We start from the raw sequence: 18,871 nt of genomic DNA, 5'->3' as shown, positions 1-18,871 counted from the left end.
TGAGCTGTCTCACGGATGCTAAACCCCCTCCAAAAGGAAGAGGTCAACTACTAGACCAAGAGCACGTGGTCCCCAGACATATCGGTGCCTGAGGGTTGATCATGTGAACACCTGACCCCTCCCTGTGACCTCACCATCAACCAATCAGAGAACTGATCACACTCCCTGGGACGCCCGCCCCCATCTGGCCTGTAAACACGCTTTACTGAAACCCACAGGGAGCGGGGCTATTTGGAGCACCAGCTGTCCAGACTCCTTGCTCATCACCTGCAGAAACACAGCCCATCCCTTCCCCACAGCCCAGGGTCAGTGGGTTGGCTTTACTGTGCAGGCAAGGAGACCCAAGTTTGGGTTGGTAGTGAAGTCACTCAGTCATGTCCGACTCTTTGCGACCCCATGGTCTGTAGCCCACCAAGCTCCTCTGTCCGTGGGATTTTCCAGGCAATAGTACTGGAATGGATTGCCATTTTCTTCAGGGGATCCTCCCAACCCAGGGATCGAGCCCAGGTCTCCTGAATTGTAGACACGCTTTACCGTCTGAGCCACCATTTTTACTTACCGAGAGCATTGCCAACGGCTGAACAGCAAAGGCCGTCTGCCTCTATGGAGACTGAACCCCGAGCTGCGATAGCCATTGACCTTCAACACCCCCTGAGGGAGTTCAGGGTGGAGGGAGGCACTCAGTGCTCCAGGGAATCTGGTGGGACAGGTCTTTAGACAGTTGGATGTTTTAGGAACAGATTTTATGGTCTCAGTCCTGGCATATCTTGAGAAGCACTAAATCCCTTCGTGGTGATGTCAGACCCTCATGACTGACAGAAACCCTTTTGTAAAATGACGCCCCCTTCACCTAAACCTTATATGTTGACTTTCCCCGACTGCCGCTTTGGAGCAGGCTCTCAGAGCTCCCTGAGATGCTGCCCCTTGGGCTGCAGTCCTCATTCTGCCCCAAGTAAAACTTAACTCCCAGCTCTCAACTTGTACATCTTTTTTTAGTCAACAGTATCAACACATTTTCGATTTTTTAAACTGCCATGAATAATGTTCTGTCTGAAAATAATACTCCAGGGCTCAAAATGTTTTTCATTTCAAATAATAAAATGCAGGGCTCAAAGCCTGCATTGTGACACTTCCATAATGAGTGACGTCGACTGTCACGTGTCAAAGGGCCACGAGGGCTTCCTCCAGGAAAGGACACTTCCTTTCTCTGACGGGTCCCGGGGCAGAGTGTGCTGCGCTGTCCTGGGCTGGACCTGCACGTCCCGGCACAGACGTGGCGGCTGGGAAATCCACAGGCCCCTTCAGTGACATTCCTCCCGCCTCGCTGGCCGTGCCCCACGCCTCCTGCAAAGGCTGCTCCCGCCCGCCACGGGGCCACGTGGGGCCTCCGGCCGGGCTCAGGGACTGTGCCTTCTTACGTGCTCGTCTGGGACTTCTCAGCCATCTTCTCAGATGTGTTTGTGCAGGGGCGTTGGCTGAGGGTATCCAAAACACAAGCGGTCACACAATCTGAGGTCCTGACACCCGACGTTACATGGGAGCGCTTCCACAGCCTGTCATTGTCTCCGAAGAACTCGGGTTTCAGGCCTGGAGAGAGCGCACGGAGCAGAGTCACACGAGGGGTCTGTCACCCAGGCAGGGTCCTGGCCTGGAGGAGGGCAGAGGCTGACCCCAGGGGCGGGAGGGTGGTACCGGCCCCAGGTGGTAACTCTTACCTAGACAGTCACAAGGGCAGCTGGACGGTGCTTTCTATGTCTAGTTATCAGAGCTTTGCTATAAGGTAGCGCTTTATTCCATTAACTAAACTATTCACTTACACCTGGACATGGGCCACAGTGAAGAACAGGATAAATACTCAATCTTTCCTTTTCTGCTCAATTTTTAGAGTATAATGGGCTCAGTAGCCATTTCAGTTGTAACAGGTTACTTTGACTTATTTTTTCTGGTGTTTCCCCTTTTGAGCAGAGCTGGATCAGGAACCGTCATAGGTTGAATGTTTTTGTCAGTGACGATCACTGTTTTCGGTTCAACAGTCATCACTTTGGCCTCTGGGAGCCCCTGTCCGAGTCTCTCTCTTTGATCGCACTAAGCCCAGCACGAGCCCCCCCGACTGCTCAGCCCCACTGTGAAGACCCCCCTCCTCGCGTGGGGAGTGTGTCAGCAACCCACACGCCAGCCCGGCTCCCTCCTGCTGCTGGAGGCACAGGGTGTCTTGGCCAGTTCAGCCCACAGCACTCAAAAGGACTTTGAAAAAAGGCCATACACTCACACTGATATTTCCCTGTCAATTCTTGTTGAGTTAAGTTCAGTTCAGTTCAGTTCAGTCACTCAGTCATGTCCGACTCTTTGCGACCCCATGGACCACAGCATGCCAGGCCTCCCTGTCCATCACCAACTCCCGGCGTTGACTAAAACTCATGTTCATTGAGTCGGTGATGCCATCCAACCATCTCATCCTCGGTCGTCCCCTTCTCCTCTCACCTTCAATCTTTCCCAGCATCAGGGTCTTTTCCAATGAGTCAGCTGTTCGCATCAGGTGGCCAAAGTATTGGAGTTTCAGCTGCAGCATCAGTCCTTCCAATGAATATTCAGGACTGATTTTCTTTAGGATGGGCTGGATGAATCTCCTTGCAGTTCAAGGGACTCTCAAGAGTCTTCTCCAGCACCACAGTTCAAAAGCATCAATTCTTCGGTGCTCAGCTTTCTTCACAGTCCAACTCTCACATCCATACATGACTACCGGAAAAACCATAGCCTAGACTAGACAGATATTTGTTGGCAAAGTAATGCCTCTGCTTTTCAATATACTGTCTAGGTTGGTCATAACTTTCCTTCCAATAAATAAGCATTTTTTAATTTCATGGCTGCAGTCACCATCTGCAGTGATTTTGGAGCCTGAAAAAATGAAGTCAGCCACTGTTTCAACTGTTTCCCCATCTATTTGCCATGAAGTGATGGGACCGGATGCCATGATCTTCGTTTTCTGAATGTTGAGCTTTAAGCCAACTTTTTCACTCTCCTCTTTCACTTTCATCAAGAGGCTCTTCTGTTCTTCTTCGCTTTCTCCCATAAGGGTGGTGTCATCTGCATATCTGAGGTTATTGATATTTCTCCCAGATATCTTGATTCCAGCTTGTGCTTCATCCAGCCCAACGTTTCTCATGATGTACTCTGCATATAAGCTAAATAAAAACAGTGACAATATACAGCCTTGATGTACTCCTTTTTCTATTTGGAACCAGTCTGTTGCTCCATGTCCAGTTCTAACTGTTGCTTCTTGACCTGCATACAGGTTTCTCAAGAGGCAGATCAGGTTAGTACTTGCAGAGTACTTCTACTTAATTTCTTTCATTTTTGTAATCGAATTGTTTATAATGAATTGCATTATTTCTAACACAAGCATTTCATTCCTTACTTGCTTTACGCAACAATATAAAAATAGTTTCTCAATCATTCCATTATTACAGCAAACAATGAAACTACTGAACACCAGCTTGGCAATTACCCTTGTTCTTTGCCCTCAGAATTCACGTCCTCAATATGTAAGTTCCAAGTAACAGTTCTAAATTCACTGGAGACAGTCTTTTTTCTCTGCTACAGGAACACTTACCCAATGTAGAGTTCAACACAGGTGTTTGCATTTGTTTTCAGTGTGAAGGCTTTTGCATTCCAGTAGCTGGTAGTTCTTAGAAGGGGAAGCTCTAGGCTCATGTTCCCAGTATCAGTTCAGTTCAGTTCAGTTCAGTCGCTCAGTCGTGTCCGACTCTTTGTGACCCCATGAATCGCAGCACGCCAGGCCTCCCTGTCCATCACTAACTCCCGGAGTCCACTCAGACTCACGTCGATCGAGTCAATGATGCCATCCAGCCATCTCATCCTCTGTCATCCCCTTCTCCTCCTGCCCCCAACCCCTCCCAGCATCAAAGTCTTCTCCAATTAGTCAACTCTTTGCATAAGGTAGCCAAAGTACTGGAGCTTCAGCTTTAGCATCATTCCTTCCAAAGAAATCCCAGGGTTGATCTGCTTCAGAATGGACTGATTGGATCTCCTTACAGTCCAAGGGACTCTCAAGAGTCTTCTCCAACACCACAGGTCAAAAGCATCAATTCTTTGGTGCTCAGCCTTCTTCACAGTCCAACTCCCACATCCATACATGACCACTGGAAAAACCATAGCCTTGACTAGACGGACCTTAGTCGGCAAAGTAATGTCTCTGCTTTTGACTATGCTGTCTAGGTTGGTCATAACTTTTCTTCCAAGGAGTAAGCGTCTTTTAATTTCATGGCTGCAATCACCATCTGCAGTATAGGAAACTGGAAATCAGGCCAAGAATCACACGACCGTCCAGGCAATTCAGTATCTATGATCTCGTCAATTCTTCAGTGTAGGCAGTGAGGTCTGTCTACACTCATGGGTTCTGGCTAAACAAATCAACTCTACCTTTTGATATTTAGCTTCTAGTAATGCTGGGAGGGATTGGGGGCAGGAGGAGAAGGGGACGACCGAGGATGAGATGGCTGGATGGCATCACTGACTCGATGGACGCGAGTCTGGGTGAACTCCGGGAGTTGGTGATGGACAGGGAGGCCTGGCGTGCTGCGATTCATGGGGTCGCAAAGAGTCGGACATGACTGAGTGACTGAACTGAACTGAACTGAACTGAACTGAATGTTACAACCTAGATAGTTTATTTAATTTATTTATTTATTTTTGCAAGGAGCGGGCCTCTCATTGCCGTGGTTTCTCTCGCTGCGGTGCACAGGCTTAGTTGCTCCATGGCACGTGGAGTCTTTCTGGATTAGGGATCGAATCTATGTCCCCCGCACTGGCTGGTGGATTCCTAACCACTAGGCAAGTTTTATCTTGTACTCTTTTTGAGTTATCACCATTCTATTTAAATAAAAATAATAAAACTGACTCACTGGAAAAGACCCTGGTGATGGGAAAGATTGAAGGCGGGAGAAGGGGATAACAGAGGATGTGATGGTTGGATGGCACCACCGACTCAATGGACATGAGTTTGAGTAAACTCTGGGAGATGGTGAAGGACAGGGAGGCCTGGCGTGCCGCAGTCCATGGGGTGGCAAAGAGTCGGACATAATGAGCAACTGAACTAAACTGAACCAAATTTTCTGCCTACTAGGCTCTGTATTTTCATGCCAAGGTTGACATCGCACACACTCACATAATTCTCGGTTAATATCCTCTCGACCTTGCACAGTCCATTTACTTTTCTGTAGGCAGAGTTTGGGGAGATGGATGGTCTCAAGATCCCGTAGGACAGGCACTTTCCTGGCGGTCCAGGGACTAAGACTGTGCTGCCGATGCAGGGGGCCTGGGCTCGCTCCCTGGTCGGGGAACTGGAGCCCACACGCCACAGCTGAGCTCGCATGCCGCAACTAAGACCTGCTGCAGCCAAGCAAATAGAATATTTTTTTATTAGAAAGGTTCCACAGGATAAGCAAAAACAACATCTCTCTCTCTCTCTTTTGGATCTGAAATCCTCTCCTCATTCAGACGTCAAAACGCAAGCTTTGCCTCCTCCGTACATTTTCTGGGCTTCCCTGGTGGCTTGTTGGGTAAAGAATCCACCCCCAATGCAGAAGACACTGGAGACACAGGTTCGATCCCTGGGTCGGGAGGATCCCCTGGAGGAGAAGATAGCAACCCACTCCAGTATTCTTGCCTGGAAAATCCCATGGACAGAGGAGCCTGGCGGGCTACGGTCCATGGGGTCACAAAGAGCCAGACACAGCTGAAGTGACTGAGCTTGCATACGCACATGTATTTTCTAGCATAATCAAATACGTCCTAAGTATTTCACCCACCTCAAACCTTATAGTGACTGTAGTTAGGTACTTAAAAATACAAGCAAAACCCCAAGAGTTCTCTGACCACATTTGCTTAATTTTTAACTGCAGCACCACTCTTGGCACAAGTTCTGCCAAGAGTCAGGGTAAAGGTCAGCATGAGCCGGATGGAAGGCCAACGCGTGCTGCAGTGCCTTTCACTGAATTTCATCCCAGTGTCTTTGCTTCTGGCCAAGAGTGAGAGCAGAGCACGGGGTGAAGCTGTTAAAACAGGCTCCCGTCAGCAGCGCTGGGCCTGCCGACATCCGTGCTCGGTGTCTGGAAACCAGCGCAGGAGATGGAAGACGACGGTGTGGATGGTAATGACAGTCTGCAGTGCATGGATCCAGTCTTTCCAGTTCTGCTTCATTTAAACACAACTGCATTCACCTTTCTTCTGAAAGCCTTCCTAATGAAGAATTACATAACCTCATAGTTGCTTATTACAGTTTTCAGAAGTTACTACTTAGAGCAAAGAGTAAGTCTTTCAACACAGTTTGGGCACCTAAGCCTCCTGAGCGGGCATTGAATCTTAGCGGTTGCTTTTCCTAAACAGAAGCTCTGAAAGCTCCCCTGATCAATGAGGTCATCTCTCTGTGGAACTGATAGGCTTACAGTGTATTTAAAATAATCTGAAGACTTCTTGAACGTAAGAGAGACAACTCTGCAAATTTAATTTAAAAGGCTTCCTTTTCCTGGAGATGGGAGAATTAAGCAAGCACGCAGAGAAATGTGAACATGTTCCTGGTTGGCAGAGCTGTCTTAGGTTGGACGTACCATCTGGGGTCCGTTCCGTCCTCCTGGGGGCAGTTCTCGGAAGTTTGCTGGTCTTCCTCCTCCTTTGGCTTGTAGGCTCCTTGGGGGCTCCTGTAACCAGAGCCCGTAACGATTCAAGCAGCCTTTGTGTATTTTAGGAAGTTCTCCAACTTCCCGTTTCCTCACAGGCCTCCCTGGCAGCCGGCAGACAGGTGGCGAGGTTGGGGCCCCCGCTGCGCCCCCAGGCCTCCCACGGGCGTGCCCCAGAAGCAGGCTCCCTACAGAACGTCCGCTGTACGGGCCCGCGTGCGGGCAGCTTCGTCGCTGAGAAGTCGGCCGGTTCTGGCAGCAGAGGCCCCGCCACTGATCAGGTGAACCACTGTCTCACGTGTCTGCGCCCATCACACCGCCCAGGTGTTGGTCCTGGAAGCACAGTCTTAAAACGCACTCGCATTCTACATGATTCTCTGACGGATCCTGTAGCATTTACTTGTCTGCTTAGGCTGGTCCAAGGAGATTCTGCTGTTTGTGGTCAGGGGCTCTAGCCATCCTGAGGCAAGGAAAGTGGAGTCTGAGGCTTCATGTCCACAGTTCCTGGAGGGATAGCAGTAGTACCACAGGCATCTGGAAACACCTTTTACGATCATAAAGGTAAATAAATACCTTTTAGGAAGGCTGAGGGGTGGGGCTCCTGCCTCCCCAGGCCCGGAGTGCCTACGTCTGCAAAAGCACTTGAGCATTAAAATGTGCTGGAGACAGGGAATAAAACAGAATGCCTTTTAAAAGACTCGCGATAATAAATCCATTTCACTGGGACTGAAACGGCTCCTGCAGGCAGGATGAGTAGCTCTACGTTTGACTACAGTGAAGAGTCCTGAAGAGAGTTCACAGGAGGAGTCGCGGAGACACAGAGTGAGGGAAGGGAGGGAGGCAGGGAAAGAGAGGAGGAGGGTGGGGGGCAGGGAGGGACGGAGGAAGAGGGCGTCACACGGAAAGAACTCACAGAAAGAGGAACAGCAGCAAATCCACACAAGAAGCGCTGAAACAAAACCCACGAACATCAAATGCAAGGAGAAAACTCTAAACGCTTCCAGAGAGAGAATGAAGCATCTGTAAGCAGGGTGATTAAACAACCTGCCGGTGAGTAGAGCGTGCGTCTCCATTTTGGGCTTCCATGGTGGCTGAGCTGGTTAAGAATCCGCCTGTAATGCGGGACACCTGGGTTCGATCCCTGGGTTGGGAAGATCCCCTGGAGAAGGGTGTCTCCGTTTACGCGAGGCCCTTCTAGTTTACATCTGTGGCCCAAGTTTCATTACTAGAAGCGCCCCTTCACTCGCAGAAGTTTCGTGGTTGAATTTTATCCTCACTCTACCTGGAGCGGAGTAAGAGACAGCTTGGTAGGAAAACAGTCCAAGAGGATACTGGTGTAATGGGCTTCTCTTTTTAAAATAATTTTATTTATTTCCGGCTGAGCTGGGTCTTCGCTGCCGTGCTCCAGTTTTCTCCAGCTGCAGAGGGAAAGGGGGCGACTCTCCAGCCGAGGTGTGTGGCCTTCTCCCTGCAGTGGCTCCTGTGGTTTCCAAACATGGGCTCTAGGGTGCACGGGCTTCAGCAGTTGCGGTTTCTGGCTCTAGAACGCAGGCTCAGCAGCTGCGGCACATGGACTCAGCTGCTCCATGCATGAGGAATTTTCCTGCACCAGGGATCAAACCATTGGCAGATGGATGTTTGTCCACCGTGCCACCAAGCAAGTCGTCCTTTAATGGTTTTAAAGTAGTAAAAGAAAATGACTTTGAATGTTAGCTTTTTAAAATTTGAATTGTCACTCAAATGTGAGGATATAAACATTCTCACTCATACAAGCCTCAAAAATGTTGCCATCCACTAAAAAAAGCTCTTGGAGGCAGGATTCAGACACGAAAAGAGACAAACTCAGGGGACTGCTATAAGAGCCACAGAGCTAAGGGTGATGAAACGCCCAGGAAAAGTCCACCATCGGAACCAGGTGGGGAACAGACTGTGTCCACAACAGTCCAGGGCTAAAATATCAGCACCATGGGGGCTGAAGGAAGAGGGAGCCCAAAACCACGGGCAAAACGTCCTGAATTGCAAGATACAATAAGATACTGCCAAGTTTACTAAGGCTGGTAAATATCCATAATTAGAGGTTTTAAATTGAGGTTTGCCACAGTAAGAACAAAAATATAATCTTTAACCTTTTAAACTGGCAGAAAACTCAAAATGGCCACAAGAAAGCGGGAAAAGAGAATAAAAAGAAGCAGAAAAGAAAATAAAATTCAATAAAAGCAAAGCATAAGGTCACAAAAGCAAAATCCTAACATACGGTCACTATAATAATTATAAAGAGACAAAACTTACCAAATATAAAAGATAAAGACAGGTTGAATATAGAAAAATATAAACAATAACATGACGTCTGGAAGAGGCATGATTAAAACCGAAGGATACTGAAAGATTAAGGATAGAGGATGGCAAAAATACAAATAAAATGTTAGCAAGTAGAGGTCAATACCACATTAAGAAAATAATTTGTCATGACTAAGTGTGAGTTATTCCAGGAAAGCAAAGTTGATTCAATATCTGAAAATCCATCAATATTATACACATTTTTACAGATCCAGGAAGATATCTTATAATTATCTCCACAGAAGCGGTAAAACTCTTGGACAAAATTCAGAACCATTCCTGATAAAAATTACTTACTTAAGATACTTTCTTAGTATAATAATGATGATAATGTAGATAGCCTTTGGTCCTGAAGCCAGCATCTTACTTAATGAAGAGACATCAGAGGCATCTTTACTAACATAAAGAACAAGGTAAAAGTGTGTTAGCTGCTCAGTAGTATCTGACTTTTTTCGACCCCATGGACCGTAGCCCGCTAGGCTCCCCTGTCCCTGGGATCCTCCAGGCAAGCATACTGGAGTGGGTAGCCATGCCGGTCTCCAGCGCTGCAGGGGACACTTTACCATCTGAGCCACCGGGAAGGTCAAAGTAAGGTATGCCCTGCATTTTCTCGACCATTCCACACAGTATATGCTCAGCAGTGCAATCAGATAAAAAGTATCCAATTGCAGGTGTAAGAAGCAGCAAAGAAGTAAAAAGTCTCTTTACATATGATATGGAAATACAGCAGGAAAACACCAGTGTTTCAATGTTGTTTTATTTTGATTTCATTATGAATGATTGTGAGCATGTTTTTTCATTGAAATACTATTTTTTTCACCTGTCAGGTTGGTAAAAATAGAAATGTCCGGTGGTACACCGCACTGTCCAGGCTGTGGGCAAACACACTCTTACACGTGACTGGTGGGGAGGCAAATCTGTGTGATCCACCTGCCAGCACACACACACACTCTGACCCAGCAGTTCTCTTCTGAGAATGTGCCCTGAAGATAGACTCCGCAGCAGGCAGGCTCTGGACGGTCCCCAGAAAGGAGCTTGTGCTCCGCGCTCCTTTCTTCCTTGAGTATTACCTGGACCTGGAGAAAGTGCCAGTCGCTCAGTCATGTCCGACTCTTGGCGACCCCCTGGACTGTACCCCTCCAGGCTCCTCTGGCCATGGGATTCTCCAGGCAAGAATACTGGAGTGAGTTGCCATCTCCTCCCTCCAGGGGATCTTCCCAATCCAGGGATCAAACCCGGGTCTCCCACACTGCAGGCAGATTCTTTACCATCTGAGTTAGCGGGAGTGACGCACCTCTCATTAACAGAATGCGATGAAAGGAATGGAAGGCAACATTTGAGATTAGGTTGCAAAAAGGCTGTGTCTTAGGTCTTGCTCTGTCTTGCTCGCTCACATAGATGGAAGACAGACTCGAAGCCGTGAGCCACTGCAGACAACCCAGGAATTCAGGGCAGCCTCCGGCCAGGCAGGAAGTGAGGCTCTCAGCCCAGCACTGCAGAGGGCTCGCATCCCGCACACAGCCGCCCGGGCGAGCTTGCACGAGGGTCCTCCCTTGGGTGAGACCACAGCCTGCTGGTACCTCGACCCAGAGCCAGGTGACCCGCCTGAGTTGTGCGTGGATTCCTGATCCCCAGATTCTGTAAAGTGATAAACAGCTGCTGTTTTAAGATACTACATTTGGAAGTGACTTGCGATACAGTAGCAGCTAACTCATAACTCCAGGTATACATCTGTATGCACGTGCTTATGTGTAGGTGTGGCTGGGTGCTCATTGCTCAGTTGTGTCCGACTATTTGTGACCCCATGGACTGCAGCCCACCAGGCTCCTCTGTCTGTGGGATTCTCCAGGCAAGAGTACTGGAGTGGGTTGCCATTTGCTTCTTCAAGGGATCTTCCCCACCCAGGGATCGAACCTGCATCTCTTAAGTCTTCCACACTGGCAGGCACATTCTTTATGGCTGAGCCACCAGATGTACATATGTGTACGTATAATCAAGATGCGTATGTATGTGTACATGTATGTGTGTATATGTGTGAGTATATGAATATATATTGTTATTCATTGTAGCATTATTTGTTGTTGAAAAAATGTAGGAAGAACCTAAGTAGTCATTGAGAAAACTGTTGAACACAAAGTAACATTATTCAGCAGTTAAAAAAATAAGGACTTCTAAGAACTGATGTGGATATTCCAGGATATACTGCTAAGTGAAAAATGAAATACAGCTGTATTTGGTATCCTGTCCTCCTGTAAGAGAGAAGGGAGATGGGGGAAGCAACACATCTGCTCTTTGTGCAAAGGAAATGCAGATGAATAAACCAGACAGGAGATTAGGCAGCAGTGCGGGAAGGGTGGGGGCAGGGGAGTGAGGGGGAGGGGAGCAAGACACCGCTGTGTGTCTGGAAAGACTTCCCCAGAACAGCACTTAGAATCAGCCAGGATGTGGGGCACCCGGCTGGGACACAACGGTTCCAAATGAACCAATCACTAACCTGATGTGTTTGGAAAACGGTTTACTGACCACACAGTGTAGCTCAGAACAGAGCGATCCATGCTCAAACATTTTACTGTCGTTCAGAACTCTGTTTCCCACAGGGGTAAGGGCAACACTCTGAAATGCAGTGCGGTTAATCTAGGATTGAGCAACGATGCAAACACAAGGCGGGGATGAAAACCAGGCTTCTCACCGTCAGGAAAAGACGTTATGATTTAAGCAAAGAGGAGGAGGGAATGATGGGAGCTGAGGGAATAAACTCGCAGGGTCCACGTGTCGCCCCAGCTCGGTCCGCTCCGGTGGCCTAGAGGCAAGAACACCCCCGGGACAGTGGGCACACCTGGAGGCCAGATATGTGTTTCTGAGTATGAGTCTCCTTGGAAAACAGTTGGCTCGGCGTGGGGTTGGGAAAACACACCATGAGCCTGGAACATGCTATGGCGTCAGAAGTTAAGCACGTGCTCCAAAAACGATGAGGGAACGTGGGCAGAACACAGGAGCCCCGCAGGCGAAATATGGGACAATCTGAGCAACAAAATAAACAGTGACAGTGATTACTAAGCCGGAGCATGAAATCAATACCCATCAGCCCACAGCCGCATCAATGAGGGATGAATGAGTGATGGAATCCGCACACATGCGTGCGGACAGTGGAGAGGGGACAGTTCTTCCTCATAACAGAATCACAAAGACACACGCAAATGATGGGAAGAGAAAGTTGCCCTTAGGCTGACACCACAGTAACTATGTCTGTAAGCCAGAACCACCTGCTGTTGCTAACACGGCAGGTGTGTCAGCACGATGAGAAATCATAGTTGAGTCTCAGTACATCTCCTCTGAGTGTGTGCATGTGTGTTAGTCACTCAGTTGTGTAAGACTCTTTGTGACCCCATAGCCCACCAGGCTCCTCTGTCCACGGAATTCTCCAGGCCAGAATACTGGAGTGGGTCGCCATTCCCTTCTGCGGGGGATCTTACTGGCCCAGGGAATCCAGAGGATCTTCCCGACCAAGGGAGAGAGCCCGGGTCTCCTGCATTGCAGGCAGATTCTTTTCACTGTGTGAGCCACCAGGGAAGCCCATAGGTGTGTATCAGTGACGAAGGAAAGCAGTGACTCTACAGTGAGGGAACCCCACGGACAGCACCCGAATCATCAACATTAACAGAACAATCGTTCTGATTGGTTCTAATTAGTTCCAAGACCCCCTCATAAGATGTCAATGTTATGTAAATAGTTGTAAGTATGATGTAAACACTATGTAAATTGCGTTGGCAGTAGAAACTCAAGGTTTGCTTTTTGCAACTTTCCAGGAAAAAAAAAATATCTTTTTATTGTTTTCCTTCAACCTCCATAGATGGAATCCACCAGATTTGAAACCCCTGTTTACAGAGGAAGACTCTAGACACCCTGTCATTCTCAATAGGATGCAGAGAATTCTGTGGGATTCTTGCCTCAAAAACATCAGCTCAATGTAACTGTGAGGAAATATCAGATTATCCCAAAGCGAAAGACATTCCATGGAATCGCTTGCCAGAGATCTCCCATGTGCTCAGGTTGTGAAAGACGCAGGAAGCCCGCAGACACCCCCGCACCCTACCCCCCGGGGCTGGGGCTGCTGGCCACAGTGGGACTGGCTCCTGACTCAAAGGAGCCTGTTAGTGAGACAGTTGGAGAGACATGAATGAAATTTCCAGCTTAGTTAACTCAATTTGCATCCACATGAATTTCCTGGTTTTGATCACTGTGGTCTGGTGATGTAATATGTTAAGAGTGGGAGAAATTAGGTGAAGGATATGAGCAAAATCCAGACTTCCTTCCTTCCTACTTTTGCATTCCAGTCCCCTATAATGAAAAAGACATCTTTTGGGGGTGTTAGTTCTAAAAGGTCTTGTAAGTCTTCATAGAACCTTTCAGCTTCAGCTTCAGCTTCTTCAGCATTACTGGTTGGGGCATAGACCTGGATTACTGTGATATTGAATGGTTTGCCTTGGAAATGAACAGAGATCATTCTGTTGTTTTTGAGATTGCATCCAAGTACTGCATTTCTGACTTTTGTTGACCATGATGGCTACTCCATTTCTTCTAAGGGATTCCTGCCCACAGTAGTAGATACAATGGCCATCTGAGTTAAATTCACCCACTCCAGTCCATTTTAGTTCGCTGATTCCTAGAATGTTGGCGTTCACCCTTGCCATCTCTTGTTTGACCACTTCCAATTTGCCTTGATACATGGACCTGACATTCCAGGTTCCTATGCAATATTGCTCTTTACAGCATCGGACTTTGCTTCTATCACCAGTCACATCCACAGCTGGGTATTGTTTTTGCTTTGGCTCCATCCCTTCATTCTTTCTGGAGTTATTTATCCACTGATCTCCAGTAGCATATTGGGCACCTACCGACTGGGGGAACTTCCAAATGTTCAAGCTGGTTTTAGAAAAGGCGGAGGAACCAGAGATCAAATTGCCAACATCTGCTGGATCATGCAAAAAGCAAGAGAGTTCCAGAAAAACATCTATTTCTGCTTTATTGACTATGCCAAAGCCTTTGACTGTGCGGATCACAATAAACCGTGGAAAATTCTTCAAGAGATGGGAATACCAGACCACCTGACCTGCCTCTTGAGAAACCTGTATGCAGGTCAGGAAGCAACAGTTAGAACTGGACATGGAACAGACTGGTTCCAAATAGAAAAAGGAGTACATCAAGGCTGTATATTGTCACCCTGCTTATTTAACTTCTATGCAGAGTACATTATGAGAAACACTGGACTGGAAGAAACACAAGCTGGAATCAAGATTGCCGGGAGAAATATCAATAACCTCAGATATGCAGATGACACCACCCTTATGGCAGAAAGTGAAGAGGAACTAAAAAGCCTCTTGATGAAAGTGAAAGAGGAGTGGAAAAGTTGGCTTAAAGCTCAACATTCAGAAAACGAAGATCATGGCATCTGGTCCCATCACTTCATGGGAAATAGATGGGGAAACAGTGGAAACGGTGTCAGACTTTATTTTTCTGGGCTCCGAAATCACTGGAGATGGTGACTGCAGCCATGAAATTAAAAGACGCTTACTCCTTGGAAGAAAAGTTATGACCAACCTAGACAGCATATTCAAAAGCAGAGACATTACTTCGCCAACAAAGGTCCGTCTAGTCAAGGCTATGATTTTTCCAGTGGTCATGTATGGATGTGAGAGTTGGACTGTGAAGAAGGCTGAGCGCCGAAGAATTGATGCTTTTGAACTGTGGTGTTGGAGAAGACTCTTGAAGGTCCCTAGGACTGTAAGGTGATCCAACCAGTCCATCCTAAAGGAGATCAGCCCTGGGATTTCTTTGGAAGGAATGATGCTAAAGCTGAAACTCCAGTACTTTGGCCACCTCATGCGAAGAGTTGACTCATTGGAAAAGACTCTGATGCTGGGAGGGATTGGGGGCAGGAGCAGAAGGCGACGACAGAGGATGAAATGGCTGGATGGCATCACGGACTCGATGGACATGAGTTTGAGTGAACTCCGGGAGTTGGTGGTGGACAGGGAGGCGTGCTGCAATTCATGGGGTCCCAAAGAGTTGGACACGACTGAGCGGCTGAACTGAACTGATGAGCAAAATCTTCTGTGTTTGCAACATTTTAAAGTTATTTTGAAAGGAGACATCATAAAGGACAAAGATGAGCTACTATAAAAATTGGGACATTATTACAAGTGTGTAGGAAGCACTTAAGACGCTCCTACATACCACTGTGCTCCCTCTTCCATGGATAGAGACTGGACACAAAGGGGTTAAATAGCTTGTCTGAGATCAACCATATAGCCAGGGGGCTCGAGGTCTGAACCCAGGTCTTCAGGACCAGCACCCTCCACCCAAGCACCAAGCAACTGGTCAATCTCCATTCCAGTAATTGTGGAGCGCTCGCCTAAGACAACAAGTTCTTTTTTTCTTTACCTTTTCATTTATATTGGGGTGTAGCTGACAGTGTTATGGTAGGTGCAGGTGGAGAGCACAGCCACTTAGCCACACATAGACACGCGTCCACTCTCCCCCAGCCCCTCCAGTCCAGACGGCCACATGCATTGAGCAAAGCTCCCCGTGCCGTGCAGCAGGCTCTGGTAGGGTATCTGTTGTACAAACAGTATGGTGGCTCAGATGGTAAAGAATCTGCCTGCAATGCAGGAGACCTGGGTTCGATCCCTGGGTTGGGAAGATTCCCTGGAGAAGGGAAAGGCTACTCCTCTCCAGTATTCTTGCCTGGAGAATCGTGTGGCCTGAGGAGCCTGGTGGGCTACAGCCCATGGGGTCGGACACAACTGAGCGATGAACACTTTCTTGGAGTACCAAGAGAGACCCCAGCAATGTGTACATGTCTATCCCAAACTCATTCTCTATCCTTTCTCCCCTCCTCCCCACCTCCCCCCCCACCCTGGCAACCTTAAGTGTAAGACGACGAGTTCTAAAGTGTTAAATGCCGGGAGTCACAGCAGATAACACATCTGTCTTACGTGATCTCAGCTCAAGTTCTACAGGCAGGATGTACAGGCATCTACTTGCACTTAGAGTCTGCCTAACCGGAACTCAGATGACACACAACAGTCAGAGGACAGAAACTTCATTCTGTGGACACAACGCAACTGGACAAGTCCTTCCGGAAAGCCCGGGGCACACACCTACCTTCCCAGGAGGACTCTGTGCTTTCTTCCGTTTACACTGGCACCTGTGGGCTGGTCCCCAGGCAGAGCTGCAAGGTCAAAGCCAAAAGAAGTAAAGGGGAGGCTCCTGAATAAAGGAGGGGGGGCATGGGAGCGATGAGAGGGAGGAGGGGAAAGGGAATTTGTCTGTCAGTTTTAGCAGGCAGTTCAATATTTGGGGTTTTCAATGAAACATACAAATCACTGAGCTCCCCTAGGCCATCGGTCTGTCTGCAGGGAGGACGGTGCTCCTCCTGATTTAAGTCGTGATCCCCTAGTGGCAGAGTCACCAGGCTGGGCTGGAAGGATTCTCTCCCCAAGGGAGAGCCTGGAGCTCCCACACACCTGACTCTCCCAGAAGCAGGGATAGCCCAGAGAGGCTTGGCCCTCTGAGGCTTGCCCCAGACTTGAGGCTCTTTTGTGGCAAAATTACGCCATCTCGTGGCCTCATGAGATTCGAACGCTGAGGTGGAGAGTTGGAATGCATTCACAATTGTGAGGACATGAAGACAAACACAGGCGAGGCTCATGATGGAGGTCCGATCTACTTTCTGAAGTTCACGTGTGCGTTATTCCGGAGTGAAGACATCCTGCAGCTCCGTCCGCTTGGGGAGTGGAGTGCCAGGAAAGAGTGCTGGCTGCCCAGAGAGACCCCAGCTCACGCATCTGGGGGGCTAATATCCTTTGTAGCAGCACGAAGCAGTTCTTTCCTTTTGCCCTTTGACTGTGTGCGTGCTAAGTCACTTCAGTTGTGTCCGACTGTGGGCGCACCTAGCCTGCCAGGCTCCTCTGCCCATGGAATTTCCCAGGCAAGAAGGCTGCAGTGGGTTGCTGTGCCCTCCTCCAGGGGATCTTCCTGAACCGGGGCTCAAACCCACGTCTCCTACATCTCCTGCATTGGTCGGGGGGTCCTTTAGCATTAGCACCACCTGGGAAGACCCATCTGAACACAAATTTGAAACTCATTTTCTCATCCAGGGAATAGAACTTCCAAAAGCTGCAACCAACCAGAAGTGCGTGAAATAATATTATTTCTATGTAGAAACATGAAGAATTTTAAAATAAACAGCAGAAAACCTGAACAAGTTCGCAGCAACTAAGGGACCAGGCTGAGAAACAACCATTGGTTTATCTAAATAAATGATGTGAATAGCATAAAGTGAAGAGGAACTAAAAAGCTTCTTAATGAAAGTGAAAGAGAAGAGTGAAAAAGTTGGCTTCAAGCTCAGCATTCAGAAAACTTAGATCATGGCATCTGGTCCCATCACTTCATGGGAAAAAGATGGGGAAACAGTGTCAGACTTTATTTTTCTGGGCTCCAAAATCACTGCAGATGGTGACTGCAGCCATGAAATTAAAAGACGCTTACTCCTTGGAAAGAAAGTTATGACCAACCTACATAGCATATTCAAAAGCAGAGACATTACTTTGCCAACAAAGATCCGTCTAGTCAAGGCTATGGTTTTTCCAGTGGTCATATATGGATGTGAGAGTTGGACTGTAAAGAAAGCTGAGCGCCGAAGAATTGATGCTTTTGAACTGTGGTGTTGAAGAAGACTCTTGAGAGTCCCTTGGACAACAAGGAGATCCAACCAGTCCATCCTAAAGGAAATCAGTCCTGGGTGTTCATTGGAAGGACTGATGCTGAAGCTGAAACTCCAGTACTTTGGCCACCTCATGCGAAGAGTTGATTCATTTTGACCCTGATGCTGGGAGGGATTGGGGGCAGGAGGAGAAGGGGACAACAGGGGACGAGATGGCTGGATGGCATCACCGACTCGATGGACATGAGTTTGAGTGAACTCCGGGAGTTGGTGGTGGACAAGGAGGCCTGGTGTGGTGTGATTCATGGGGTCGCAAAGAGTCGGACATGACTGAGCGACTGAACTGAACTGAACTGAACATCCGTCAGCCATGGAGCAAGCACTCACCACGTAGCAGGCACAGTCTTAGGCCTCTACTTGCAGAATCTCATTTAATCTTCCCAACATCCCTATCGGGTCAGCGCTGTATGAGTCCCAGTTTTCTGTGAAGATGAAGGAGGCGGAGACAAACACAAAGTGACCAGGTCATTCTAAATGACTGGGCTCAAACACAGACCCAACATCAGTATAAGCAGTGCCCCGACCTGTCTGCAAGCTGCCTTCCTCTGCTTCAGCCAAGCCAGCTTCAAGGAGCGAGAGTGTGGGTCCAACATCACTCTTTGACCCCACTGTGGTCAGGAAACCCTTCTGGACACAGCAGCTGCAGCCACACACCCCTCCTACAGCTGGACACGGCCGCGGCTGGCCTGGGCTTGGCTCCCGACACTCACCGTGCAGGTGGCTCCACGGTAGTGCCCACCTTTCCACGGTCCCCAGGCTGACGGCCCCTTTCTGCATAACCTTGGTTAAGCCACTCTGGTGGTGACTGGGTCCCTCTGCAGGAACGGCCACCTCGCACCGGGTCACACGTGTGCCCAGGGCCAGCCCCCACCTAATGACAGGTGGATGCAGAAGAGGAGCCTGGCCCTTTCCCCTCCACAGGTTGCCCTCCCTCCCCAGATGGGCCTGAGGCCCCGGCTGGGACTCTATTCCAAGGTCTGAGTGCATGTCTGCCCCTATTGCCACCCACCAGGCCGGCCCTGAGTCATGGGCAGACACCTGCTGCTCCGTCTCC

This window comes from Capricornis sumatraensis, chromosome 13 (assembly GCF_032405125.1).
Source record: "Capricornis sumatraensis isolate serow.1 chromosome 13, serow.2, whole genome shotgun sequence".
Lineage (NCBI taxonomy): Eukaryota > Metazoa > Chordata > Mammalia > Artiodactyla > Bovidae > Capricornis > Capricornis sumatraensis.
This window is presented reverse-complemented; position numbering follows the sequence as displayed.